Source organism: Narcine bancroftii, chromosome 4 (genome assembly GCF_036971445.1).
Source record: "Narcine bancroftii isolate sNarBan1 chromosome 4, sNarBan1.hap1, whole genome shotgun sequence".
NCBI classification, from domain to species: domain Eukaryota; kingdom Metazoa; phylum Chordata; class Chondrichthyes; order Torpediniformes; family Narcinidae; genus Narcine; species Narcine bancroftii.
Window position 1 is genome coordinate 7,828,091 of NC_091472.1, and position 12,687 is coordinate 7,840,777.

General features: G+C 46.2%; 1 protein-coding gene across 6 annotated transcripts in view; it reads right to left on the minus strand.

Moving 5' to 3' along the window:
- The window catches only part of adgrg6 (adhesion G protein-coupled receptor G6), a 174,685-nt gene that overhangs the window by 82,025 nt on the left and 79,973 nt on the right, over positions 1-12,687 (minus strand). The gene's annotated exons all lie outside the window — the stretch shown is intronic.

Genomic DNA, 12,687 nt, shown 5'->3' on the forward strand with positions numbered 1-12,687 from the left:
AGGAGAATATGTGAGTCTGTAGTAGCTACAACTCCCGTCTTCCCATCAGTTCATCATTAATTTTGGGCATCAAATTTCAAAGGCCTGCACTTCAACACTGAATTTGAAAGACTGAATTTTGAAGTAACTTTATAGATTTCGGCCTGAACTGTAATGGCTTGTGTATATTTGTCTCTCGCACGCACGCACGCACGCCACCCGTGCACAGCTGGGGATAGATTTAGTGTTAAGGATAGTTTAAAGGTTAAGATTATAGTTTGAGAGATAGAAATAAAATTAGAGTTTTAAAATTAAACACTATCCGATTCATTGCCCATGGCTGCTTGTTCCACACGTTTCCTAACAGTAGCATTTATCCCCACCTCATTCCATGCACCCACCGCCCTCAATGTGAAACGCCTGCCTGTCAAATCTTTCCCCTCTCACCTTTGAATTAATGCCCTCTAGTTTTAATCTCCAAACCATGGGAAAAAGATCCTTTCGATGACCCTTGTGATTTAATTAGCCTCCATGGGATCAGCCTCCTTCCGGGAAGAACAGACCCGGCCTATCCAGTCTCTCCTTACATCTCAAGTCTCCCCCATCCCATCAACGTTGCTGTGAATCTTTTCTGTACTCTCTACCAGCTTAATCTCACCCTTCTCCCAAAGAGAAAATTAATGTGAAGTTATCATACATGACCCGCATTGTCAGGGGAGGAAGGATCCCACTGTTCTTTTGCTTCCTAGTGGCAGGGGAGAGAATGGGCAGTGACTGAAGCCTGTGTGCACTGCCCAGCACAGAGGACTTGCCACAGTGCTTGGGATAGGGTTCCATCCAGAGCTGGGGTTGCCTCCTGTAGAAGGTTCCCCAGCGTCCAACAAGCAGGAGTTGGCCATCTGGCCTGTCGAGCCTGCTCTGCCACTCAATAACATCGTGGCTGATCTACAGGAGGCAACTCCAGCGCTAGACAGAGCCCTGCCCCAGCAGTGAGGCAAGTCCCAGCCCTAAGTAAAGGTAGTACCATGCTTTCTACCTCTTAGGTGACATACTCTGCTGGGCTCTCTCCCCTGCTGCTGGGAAGCAAGGGCGTCAAGGTTGGTGCGGCAATGCCTTTACAGGTTCGAATCCCACATTGTCTGTAAGGAGTTTGTATGTTCTCCCCATGTCTACGTAAGTTTTCCCCGGGGACTTCATTCAAAACGTACCAGGAGCATAGATTAATTGGGTGGCATGGATTCATGGGCCAAAACACCTAAATTTAAATTTTAATTCAGTAGGTTCCTTCCTCCCACGGGAGGAAGGGTGAGATTAAGCTGGGAGCGGGTATTAAAAGATTTCACAGCAATGTTGATGGGGACGGGCGGACTTAAGTTAGAAGGAGAGACGAGACAAGCTGGGACTGTTCCTCCTGGAATGAAGGTGCTGAAGGGTGATCTCATGGAGGTTTATTAAACTACAAGGAGCATAGAAAGAGTCATTTTCCCAGAGTTGCGAAACTAAAACCAGAGGGTCTTAATCAAGGTGAGAGGGGAAAGATCTGAGTGACGCCGTGGTTAGCACGACATTATTACAGTGCCAACAATCCAGGTTCAAATCCGGTGCCATCTGTTAGGAGTTTGACCGCGGGGGTCTCCTCCAGGGGCTCCAGTTTCCTCCCACCCTTCAAAACGTATTGGGGGTTGTCGGTCAATCAGCTGTAATTGGGACGAAAGGGCCTGTTACTGTGCTATATGTCTAAATTGAAATTGAAATTGAAAATTTGATGGGCGTGTTTTTCACAGAGGACGGTGGGCAAGTGGGACAAGCTACTGGAGGAAGTGGTATAGGAGGGGACAATTGCCACAAAGGAGATATTTGGTGGGGGTGGGTGGGGGGGGGGGGGGAAGATTTAGAGGGATATGGGTAAATGGGATCGGTGTGGATAGACATCGCAGTCAGTATGGACTGGTTGGCCCAAGGCACCTGTCCATGGATTCCATGACCCTGGAGTAGTTGAGGTCTCTGCAAGGTGAACTGTTGACAACACATTCACCTTCATCCCTCCCATAAGCAATAACATCTGATGCATTTGTTAAATTGAGAGGGAGAGGTTTACAACTGGGCCAATTGGTCTCCAGATTCAGGGCACGAAGCTTTATCCTCGGGCATTCAGTGTACACCCAGATCTGGCCTCCAGATATTCATACACAGCCAGCTGTAGCCACCCACTCCTCCTACCCCTGCAGCGGAGAGGGTTCTTAGCTCACTTCAGAGGTAACTCTCGGGGCTTTGGAAACAGAGCAGGGAAGGACATGGACTTCATCTCCTGAAGGAGGTTCACCAACCAAGAGCTGAGGTTCAGCCCTTCGAAAGCAAAAATAGTAATGAGGTTTCCCTTCACAAAATCAAAAGGTACAATTCTGCCATGCTGGTATTCACACGAGATCAAAGCACACGTACTGATCTATCACGCAGCTTGTAATGCATGCACAAGACTGGCACACCCATAAGGTGCTGAGGGTGCCGATGGAGGCCAGGGGTAATGCACCATTCTTTGCAATGCCCACGGGATCCAAGCCTAGAATAATTGGTCAGATATTAGTTGCTCACTGAGCCAGGAGCATCTGGGCTGCACAATAAAGAAAGCGTGCCAGATGTGAGCAATGAAATGATTGAAAACAGCCATCTACACACTTAACACCAGGTGGTACTTCCCTCATTGATAATGGGTGGCATGTTACTAACAATCAGAGGGGGTTTGTCAGTGATAATCAAAGGGCGGTGTTATGATCAAGGGTTGCGTTAGTAAGTGCTTTCATGGAGAAGAGAGAACCGTTATTTTCCAGCAAAAAAATCAACTGTGGACAGACAATATAATTAGACCCCTAGCAGTTTAAAATTGATTACTTGCTGTAAAATTTATCTGCAATGTCCCTCCATGGGATCTTCATTAGATATCATTCCTCATTCATTCAACTTAAATCAGAGTGGTGAATTCAACTACACGCGGTGGATTGAATTGGCTTCTTATTATGCTACATTAGCAACGGTTTCATGTACTCAAGTTCATCGGGGTAATTGGTCACGTACTCCTTTGGTGATTAATCTTTGACACCCTTACTAATCAACAACTTTATCAAGACCTACATGATAGAGCATCAAAGGTTATGTAGTCGGAAAGAAAGGAGGAGAATGGGGTTGAGAGGAAAAGTCCATCAGCCATGATTCAAATGGCAGAGCAGACTTGATGGGCTGAATGGCCTTGTTCGGTGAGGTACTATTACAGCTCTCTAAACTCTGGTTTTGACCACACTTGGAGTATTGTATTCAGTTGTAATGGCCTTGTTACAGGAAGGATGTGGAAGCTTTAGAGGGGGTGCAGAGGAGATTCACCAGAACATTGTCTGGATTGGACAACATTTTTGATGAAGCAAGGTTAACAGAGCTAGGACTTTTCTCTTTGGCATGAAGGATGAACAGTGACTAAATTAAGGCATTTAAGGTGATGATAGGGTGGATAGCCAACCCCTTTTTTTTCTCTGGGGCAACATTAGCAAAGACCAGAGGACATTTGTTTAAGGTGAATGGAGGAAAGTTCAGGGAAGATGATAGAGGTAAGGTTTTTATACCGAGAGTGGTGGGTGCCTGGAATGCATTGCTGGGGGTCGTGGTGGAGGCTGGTACAATAGGGACATTTAAAGACTCTGAGATAGGCACATGGATGTAAGAAAAATAAGGCTTATATGAATGAGATGGGGAAAGATTGCATTGTCGTGGGGTAGGTATATAAAGCTTGGCATAGCATTGTGGGCTGAAAGGCCTGTACTGTTCTGTGTTCTGTATAATTGTCCATCATACATACATTGAGATTGATCTTGATTGATAGTCAATTCGGTGCATAGGTCCAAGAAAAATAGTGGTTCGGCTGTGAGTCGGAGGAGGAGGAGCTGGGTGATAGTGACACAAAGGTGAGATGAGCGGCCCAGTGAGTGAGCAACGCGGCGAAGGAGTGGGACTTCCAGGCTTTGGCTCAACAGGCTTAGGTGAAAGCAGGTGAGGAGAAAGGTAAGCGGCATTATTTTAACTCAGTCATGCCTATGGGCTTAGTACTTTGTACTGGGTATCAGATGTGGGAACCATGGGTGAGTTCCACCCTCCCAGATAGCCACATCTGCGTCAGATGCACCGAGATGCAGTTAATTAAGGACCGAGTTGAGGATCTGGAGCTGCAGCTTGAGGACCTGCGGCTGGTAAGGGAGAGTGAGGAGTTGATAGATTCAACTTTCAGGGACGTAGTTACCCCGAGACCAAATGTGTCAGGTAAGTGGGTAACTGTCAGGGGTGGGAAGAAAAATACCAGGAAAATGGAGAGCACACCTGTGAACATCCCTCTCAGTAACAGGTATATTTTGTTGGATGCTGTTGAGGGAGATGACCTGACAGAAGCTGGCAGCAGTGACCAGGTCCCTGGCACTGAGCCTGGCATGGTGGACCAAAAGGTAAAGAGGAATGCAGTGGTCATTGGGGACTCCATTGTCAGAAATACAGACAGAAGATTCTGTGAGCCAGATAGGTATACCCGCATGGTGTGCTGCCTCCCTGGTGCAAGGGTGCGGGATATCTCAAATCGGGTCCAGGGTATTCTGAAAGGAGAGGGTAAGCAGCCTGATGTCTTGGTACATGTGGGTACCAATGACATATATAAAAAGAGGGAGTAGGTACTATAAAAGGATTACAGCGAGCTAGGACAGAAGCTAAGAAACAGGACCCCCAGGGTGGTGATCTCTGGATTGCTACCAGTGCCAAGTGCAACTGAGAACAAAAATGGAAGGTTAAGACAAATGAATGTGTGGCTGAGGGGCTGGTGAAAAGGACAGGGTTTTGGCTTCTTGGACCATTGGGATCTCTTTTGAGGAAGGCATGACCTTTACAAGAAGGATGGGTTACACCTAAACCCAAAAGGGGTCAATATATTGGCAGCTAGGTTTGGTGCAGCCGTTGGATGCGGTTTAAACTAATTTGGCAGGGGGATGGGATCCTGCATGATAGGGCAAAGGACAGAAAAGATAAAACAGGAAAAGTTTGGTTTGGCAGCGAAAGTAAAAAATCAGAAAGAGCAAGGAGGGTGAAAAAAGCAAATCTGAAGGCTTTATATCTTAATGCAAGAAGCATTCGGAACAAGGTAGATGAATTAGCTGTGGAAATTGAGATAAACAAATATGATTTGATTGGGATTACAGAAACATGGCTGCAAGGTGGGCAAGCCTGGGAACTTAACATCCCGGGGTATACAATATTTAGGAGGGATCGGCAAGAAAGAAAAGGGGGTGGGGTAGCTTTGATGGTGAGAGAAGGGGCCAACATGATTGACAGGAAGGATATTAACTCGGAAGATGCGGAATCTATATGGATAGAACTGAGGAATAGCAAGGGGCAGACGTGGCGTTCAGCGCACACCGGGCAGGTTCGGGTCATGGAGCGAATCTCCTCGACCGTGAAGGGCAGGTTACGTTAGTGGGGGTGGTATATAGGCCTCCAAATAGTAGTGTAGAGGTGAGGGAAGGCATTAAAAGAGAAATTAGAAAAGCGTGCAATAAGGGAACAGCTGTTATCATGGGAGACTTTAATTTGCATATAGATTGGACTAGTCAAATTGGTAAAAATACAGAGGAGGAGGAATTCCTTGAATGTTTACGGGATGGTTATCTAGACCAATATGTCGAGGAACCAACTCGGGAGCAGGCCATTTTAGACTAGGTATTATGCAATGATAAGGGGCTAATCAACAATCTTGTTGTACGAGGCCCTTTGGGTAGGAGCGATCACAATATGATCGAATTCTCACTCGACATGGAGAGTGATGAAATTAAAACCGAGACTAAGGTCCTGAATTTAAATAAAGGGAATTATGATGGTATGAGACGGGAGTTGAGTAAGATTGATTGGGTGGTGTTTATGGGGGGGTTGACTGTGGATAGACATTGGAAAGCATTCACAGATCTAATGGAGAAATTGCAAAAATCGTTTATACCGGTTTGGCATAAAAATAAACCAAAAAAGGTGACTCAACCGTGGATAACAATGGAAATTAGAGACAGCATTGGGTCCAAAGAGAGAGCATATCAATTGGCCAAAAAAAGTACCGCAACCGAAGACTGGGAGCAGTTCAAGATGCACCAAAGGAGGACAAAGGGATTAATCAAGAGGGCAAAAATAAATGACGAAAGTAAGCTTGCGGCAAATATAAAAACCGACTGCAAAAGCTTTTATAAATATGTCAAGAGGAAAAGATTGGTGAAATCCAGAGTAGGCCCTTTGCAGTCAGAATCAGGGGAATATATAATGGGGAATAAGGAAATGGCAGACCAATTAAATTCTTACTTTAGTTCTGTTTTACAAGAGAGGATACAAATAACCTCCCAAGGATGTTGGGAAACATAGAGACTAATGCAAGGGAGGAACTGAAAGAAATCAGTATCTCTAAGGACATGGTCTTGGGGAAATTGATGGGATTGAAGGCCGATAAATCCCAAGGGCCTGATAATCTACATCCTAGGGTACTATGCCATTCAAATAGCAGATGCTTTAAGAATTATTTTCCAGAACTCGATAGACTCAGAATCAGTACCCATGGATTGGAGGGTAGCTAATGTTACCCCACTATTTAAAAAGGGGGGTAGAGAAAAAGCGGGGAATTATAGGCCGGTGAGCCTTACATCAGTAGTGGGCAAAATGATGGAATCCATTATTAAGGATGTAATAGCGGAGCATATGACTAGCAGAGAAGGGATCGGACGGAGTCAACATGGATTTACAAAAGGTAAATCGTGCTTGACAAATCAATTGGAATTCTTTGAGATGGTGACAGGTAAAATAGATGGGGGAGAGCCAGTGGATGTGGTGTACCTGGACTTCCAAAAGGCCTTCGATAAGGTCCTGCATAAACGACTGGCTTCCAAAATCAAGGCTCATGGGATTGGGGGCAAAGTATTGATGTGGATTGAGAACTGGCTGGCAGATAGAAGACAGAGAGTTGGGATAAACGGCTCATTTTCTGAGTGGCAGGCGGTGACCAGTGGGGTACCACAGGGATTTGTACTGGGACCCCAGCTGTTCACAATTTACATTAATGATCTAGATGAGGGGATTGGATGTAATATCTCCAAATTTGCAGACGACACTAAGCTTGGAGGGGTTGTGTGCACTGAAGAGGGGGTCAGGAAGCTCCAGTGTGATTTGGATAAATTGGGGGACTGGGCAGATCCATGTCAAATGCACTAAATGTGAGGTTATCCACTTTGGTAATACAAACCGGAGGGCAGATTACTATTTGAATGGCAATAGATTAAGAGATGGGGAAGTGCAGAGAGACCTAGGGGTACTTGTACATCAGTCTCTAAAGGCGACCATGCAGGTACAGCAGGCGGTTAAAAAGGCAAATGGTATGTTGGCCTTCATATCAAGAGGGTTTGAGTCTAGGAACAAGGATACCTTACTGCAGCTGTACAGGGCCTGGTGAGACCCCACCTGGAGTATTGTGTGCAGTTTTGGTCGCCTTATCTAAGGAAGGATGTTCTTGCAATGGAGGGAGTGCAGAGGCGATTCACCAGGCTGATACCTGGAATGGCAGGAATGACTTAGGAGGAAAGATTGCACAAATTGGGATTGTACTCGCTGGAGTTTAGAAGATTGAGAGGGGATCTCATAGAGACCTATAAAATTCTGGCAGGACTGGACAGAATGGATGCAGATGGGATGTTTCCAATGACGGGAAAATCCAGAACCCGGGGCCATGGTTTGAGGATAATAGGCAAACCATTTAGGACTGAGATGAGGAGGAATTTCTTGACCCTGAGGGTGGTGAATCTGTGGAATTCATTGCCACAGAGGGCAGTAGAGACAGGTTCATTGAATATATTTAAGGGGGAATTAGATCTATTTCTTCAGTATAAGGGAATTAGGGGTTACGGAGAGAAGGCGGGGACGGGGTACTGAACTTTAAGATCAGCCATGATCTCGTTGAATGGCGGGGCAGGCTCGATGGGCCTAATGACCTACTCCTGCTCCTATCTTCTATGTTTCTATGGGAGTGATTGTTGTGGAGTAAGAATATATAGGTTTTCAAAACTTGCAACAGTTCTGGACCAGCTGAAAAATGGGAGATGGAATTTAATGCAGACAAGTGTGAGGCATTACATTTTGGAAGGACAAACCAAGAAAGGACATACACGGTGAATGGCAGGCCACTGAGGAGTGCGGTAGAGCAGAAGGATCTGGGATACATAATTCGCTGAAGTTGGTGTCACTGGTGGATAGGGTTGTAAAGAAAGCTTTTGGCACATTGGCCTTCATAAATCAGGAGGAGTTGTGATGTTATGGTAAAGTTGTTTAAGACATTGGTGAGGCCAAATTTGGAGGATTGTGTGCAGTTTTGGTCACCGAACTACAGGAAAAATATCTGTAGAACAGAAAGAGTGCAGAGAAGATTTATTAGGATGTTGCCTGGACTTCAGGAACCGAGTTACAGGGAAAGGTTAAAGGGTTATAGAAAAATGAGGGGAGATTTCAAAGAGGTATTTAAAATGATTAGGGGAATAGAGAGAGTAAATGTAGATAGGATTTTTCCACTGAGGGTGGGTGAGAGACAAACCAGAGGACGTGGGTTAAGGGTGAAAGGATAAAAATGTAGGGGGAATCTCTTCACACAGAGAGAGCGGTGGGGGTGTGGAATGAGTTTCCAGCTGAAGTGGTGAATGCGAGCTCAATTTTAACATTTAAGAGGAATTTGGACAGATACATGGATGGAAGGGGTATGGAGGGAGATGGACCAGATGCAGCTCAGTAGGCCAGAGGCCTATTTCTGCGCTGTAATGTTTGATGTTTCTATGGTTCAAGTTCAGCACCATATTTATGGGCTGAAGGGCCTGTGCTACACTGTAATGTTCTTTGTTCTCTGCCTTACATATTGAATGCAAAGCCCAGCCTCAACACTAAGCCTGGGATTTTCTCTGTTCTGACCTTAATTGTGGTGTTGTGGACCAATCTACCATCAGGCAGCAGCATGCAAAACTCATTCCACTCCTCAGGTGGAACCGGTCACGCCTGCACCAAGTGTAGGGCTGAACAATAGTCTCAGCTACAGTCAGTGCAGTGGTATTCCTCCTTCAGTGGAAACAGGCGGACCTCTCTCACTGCTCATAAAGCTATCTCCAATATTGTGGCTCACACCAGGGACGAACCTACCTCAAAGGTCAAATTTTATGACTGGCTTAGAGAGGGTAAATGAATTCTTTGTTCAAGAAAGTTTGAGAAGGAGAAGCCATGGAGACGATCCACAGGACAGTGACCACGGTGGCAGACTAGTGAAGGGCTCTACGGTTGAAGCCACATGAAGGTGGCACGTCTGTTGGTGACTCAAGGTGAGGAACCCACGCAGGCGGCCAGTGGCTGCGGTCGAGAAATTCACAGCTGGCTGCAGAATGCTGGAGACTGGCGGAAGGGGCACCAGGCATCGGAACTGTGATGTGCTGAGGGTTTCGTGATCGTGTCGGAGGTTCAGACCTGGAGCTCGGGCCGCAGATGGCTTGGACTGGACTCTATGAGGCTACGGGGGCTGAGGCAGCTCTAGGGGCGAATACTCGGACACCCGGCAACTCTGGGGGTGGGGGGGGGAAGACTCGCTTTTGCTTCCCTTTCTCTGACTGTAAGAGACTCTTCAGGCAATTTCTGCCGATGGCAAATCTGTAAACAAATTCCGTGTAATATTACACTGACTTTATTTCATAACAAGAAAGAAATCTTGAAACTTGAGAATAGCAAACATTTTGTGGATGGGTAACATTCCTGTCCTGAAGCCCAGCACTTGAAAAGAAATAAATACTTCCACATTTTTGCTCAAACACCAGAAAAATATGATTTAATCAATAATGCCTAAACTACTTGCTGAAACACTTTGCACTAGTGGAGGTGATTTATTAACTGCTATATTTGCCCCCAACCACTACTACTACCCAGTGAGCCATCTACCAGCAATGATTTATGGTGAGATTTTCCTTTAGCTATTACTACGGGTTTTCTGGAGACATACGGTTGTCGATCAACAGTCTGCACAAGCATCCCTTCCTGACTATCGCCACACACAGACAGGGCCGCGAGGCTTGCTCAGAGGTGACAGGTGGTTCCTCAATCTCCAAGCTTGAGTCCAGGTTCCCACTGAATCCGGGGGCACCAGGGGAGGACGGAACTATGGATGATGAAGAGTTGGCCTGAAGCTTGGGCCGGAGTGTGGTGGAAGTTGGAGAATCCTTCAGCACTTGTTCATCCAGATCTGTGCTCATTCCATTTTCCCAGGCCCACTTATGAATGGAAGTGGCCACAGCAAAGTCCAGTGGCAATGTAGGCACCAGTAATGGTTCTTGAGATCCAAGATTCAACTGAGTTCCCCTGGAGAACACTCCTGTGATCAATTGCATCGCAAGATTGTGGGCATGTTGCTCTTTAACATACTCCTCTGACATGAGATGTTGCAATGTTTTTACATGGCTTGTTGGAGTTATGTTTAACTTTAGAAGGTCACTGAGTGATTGGACTGATCTACTGAGCAGTGCAAGTTCAGACTCTGTCCCAGTAAAGATACCACTGGATCGTAGGAATTGGGGTTTGTTTGAGAGCGATGGGGTACGTGGACCAGGAGACAGACACTCTGCTCCCATTTCTACTGGGATCTGAATTATTGTCTGCCGCCCTTTTGAATTTTCAAGTGTTGCAAGAATCTCAGAAGTTTCCTCCACAAGGTTTTCTGTTTGATCTGGTGATAAAGTCAACAATGTCACCTCAGACTCCAGGTAAGTTCCCGATTCCCTTGGTGTAGCTGAGGCTGGGAAGGTGTAAGAACCTACAATCACCCCTGAGTAGTTGCCTTGGGAAACCTCCCAATTGTCCTGAAATGGTCCTGGAACAGTGAGCAAAAAGCTAGGAAAAGCAGTCTGGCTTATAGGTCCATGAAATGAATAAGGTGTCAAGGATGGAACTTGTCCCAATTCAGAACCATAGTCAAGGTGAACCAAAGCTGCGTTTTCACTCCTTGGATGTGTGTATACCTCCAAAGACTGGAACAAGCTTGTCATTTCAGGCCTCTGGTCCAATGGTGCAGCCCACGAGCTCCAAGCACTTGCAACTGAAGTCTTCGGTGAAGAACTAAGGCTACCGGGCACTCCTGAAGAATTGATCCTCATATGAGGACCATCAGAGGTTAAGGAGTAATTTTTCCTCTGAAGAGTGCCCAAGTCCCTCTCAGAATAAGCGTTGGAGGTTACGAATTCATTCCTTGGATCTGGAGAGCTGGAGGTTAAGGAATGAGGAACGTCAGGATTTAAGGAGCCATTCCCTGGATGAGGAATGTCGGAAGTTAAAAATACTTTCCCTAAATTTGAAGTGTCTGTAGTTAAGGATTCATCCCATGAATTTGGAGCATGGGAGTTTAAGGAATTATTCCAAGAATAAGGAACGTCAGACTTTAAGAAGCCATTCCCTGAATGAGGAGTGTTGGAAGTTATGGAGTCATTACTTGGATGTAGAGTGTTGGATGAGGAAGATTTTTCCCCTGGATGAGGACTATCAGAAGCTAAGGATTCATTCTCCAGGTGAGAAGCATCAAAGGGTGAGATGGAGGAAGCGTACAAGGTCAACGATCCCGTGTTTTTAATTGTTGTCACATTCCTTGTGTTTTCCTTCATTACCGGTTGCTTGAGTTGTGTGATAGCAGTCAGGGAGACCTGGCTGTAGCCTTTACCCGTAGACCTTGCGCTGGCGGGAAGGAGGGAAGGGTTGGCCTCTATCACAGGCAAACTCCACGGACTGTCCTCCATTGGTGATAGCATTCCCGGCAGTGATTCCAGGGCTCTGGTTGTCACTGAAGCCCTTCCCCATTGGACACTTGTTTCTGAAGCTGGCTGCAACTCAATGGCATTGTTATCAGCAGGGTGCTGGGTAGCTGAGATAGAAAAGTAGTTACTAGACCCAGGAGATCCTTGTGACCATTTACCTGGGTTGGGCTTCAATTGATTGAGACCCACACTGAAATCAGATCCAGAAGGTCTCAGAGAAATGTCCAAGAGCCCATCTGGAATTGTAGAAATATTTGCCATATCTGACGTTATGGAGGAAGGAACCAACGTCAACGCATCAGCATGGTTCTTCTTGGTGTGTGACCTGGCTGCTGAGATCAGGGAACCCTTGTCCATATCTTTCACAATGCCAGGAGAGCCATCCTCTTGGTTTATTGCAGTAAACGGCCCATGATGCCACATAAACCCCCCAGATCCCCTCAATTGATTTGCTATCTGTTCCGTGCTAATAAACAGTCTTTTTGTTGATCCTGAAGACTCGCTGCCATTGTCTGTCGAGCGGAGTGTCCCCGACGTGTGTGTCAGCCAGGTGTCACTCACACTGTTGTTGCCCCTTTCAAGAGGCAGAGTGGAAATGATGGAACCAACCTGCCAGCTGGACAAAGCACTGTAATCCTCTTGCAAGCCAGTGCTTGCATTAGAATGGTGGGTAGAGAACGTGGGACCATTGGGGTCTATTGTGGATTCTGTCCTGCTTTGGAGAGATTGTTCTGTCATCTCAGAGATGAACTGATCCCCAAGAAGATCTCCACTTCCAAATTGCGTCCAGTCACTGTCCATTGTCCAGAGTGAGCCCTGTAAGAGATCCCTAGGAGATACA